The sequence below is a fragment of the Aplysia californica genome, unplaced genomic scaffold (assembly GCF_000002075.1).
Source record: "Aplysia californica isolate F4 #8 unplaced genomic scaffold, AplCal3.0 scaffold00117, whole genome shotgun sequence".
Lineage (NCBI taxonomy): Eukaryota > Metazoa > Mollusca > Gastropoda > Aplysiida > Aplysiidae > Aplysia > Aplysia californica.
In genome coordinates this window covers 752098-753330 of record NW_004797387.1, presented here as the reverse complement: position 1 = coordinate 753330, position 1233 = coordinate 752098, and the positions used below count along the sequence as shown (strand labels likewise).

Genomic DNA, 1233 nt, shown 5'->3' with positions numbered 1-1233 from the left:
TAAAGAATTTCAGTTTTATTTTCATTAAGCTGGAGCTTATTATCAATCATCCACTTTTTTTTACATCATCAATACACAGACCCATGATGGTAAGCAAGGTTTTAACATCTGATGGTGGAACAGACTTATATAATTGTGTATCGTCTGCGTACATGTGATAATTCATATTGAGCTTTCTGATCACAGCTCCAAGAGGCTGTGTATATTATATAACGTAGATAGTCAGAACTCGGCCGAACCTTGGTCATTTACCATCAGGTATATCAAACAAGATAACTATCCCTCTGAAGTGTCGTAGATCTCATCTCAAGAAAGTAAAAGAAAAGTTTTGTCTCAATGGCTGCTTGACGGTAGATAATAAATCCCGTACCAAACTGTGTCAAGTATGCAGTTTTAAAACTACATAATATTATACTGCCGTTTGAATTGAAAACCAAGTATCTGAAACAAATCAAGCATTGTCACAAACTGGAAAGAGGACAATTACATGCACTGTTTAAATTGTGACTTTCTATCACTATCAGTAATGTTTGTATTTAAATAATAATATCGTTGAATAAAAATAATATCAGTTCCAAATGAAGATAGAAAGATGTGCCCATTTAATTTAACTGAAGTCTTTTTTTTTAAAGATGGTTTTTCCCAGATTTGCATATACTTGGTTTTCCAGTTTAAAAAAGAATAATGTATAATAATCTGTACTACTTCTTCTTGTCCAATACTAACAAGACAAAAACAGATTAGGCAACTCTACCCAACCATGGCGACCCCTTAGGCGCTGAGCCAAATCCCGGCCAAAGGAGACCTAGATCTGCTTAGCTGGACATTGTTGAAAAGTAAGGTTTAGCTGTACAATGAAAGACGAGATCTAGAACTGCCGTACCTCAAAACTCGCTGTCCAGCTACTCTACTAGTACAAAGGGTCTTTAAGGCATGACGGTACTTTGTAGTCATTTCCAGTTTAGTGCCGCTGTGGTGATTTCCAGGAGTTGGAAGTGGAAGGCTTATGGGCGCTAAGTAAGACGTGTCCACTATTGATGTTTATGCATTATAAATAAATACATGTATGATGTACGACTCCCTAGCCCGTTCTTTGCGAAGACTTTCTCTAAACGGAACTCTCGCTGACAGGTAAGCTATGTTTTTAAAACATACAGTACACGATAGTCCAGCTATAATAATGTTAGAGTAGATGGGTTGTCTTTTTGTTTTTGTTTGCTTGTTTACTATTGG

General features: G+C 36.3%; 1 protein-coding gene across 1 annotated transcript in view; it reads left to right on the top strand.

Moving 5' to 3' along the window:
* Positions 1-703: 703 nt before the first annotated feature.
* LOC101860402 (carbohydrate sulfotransferase 9) overlaps positions 704-1233 on the top strand; it is a gene marked incomplete in the record, with an annotated part of 15410 nt that continues 14880 nt past the window's right edge. Inside the window, 1 exon segment of the mRNA XM_035969106.1 lies at positions 704-836.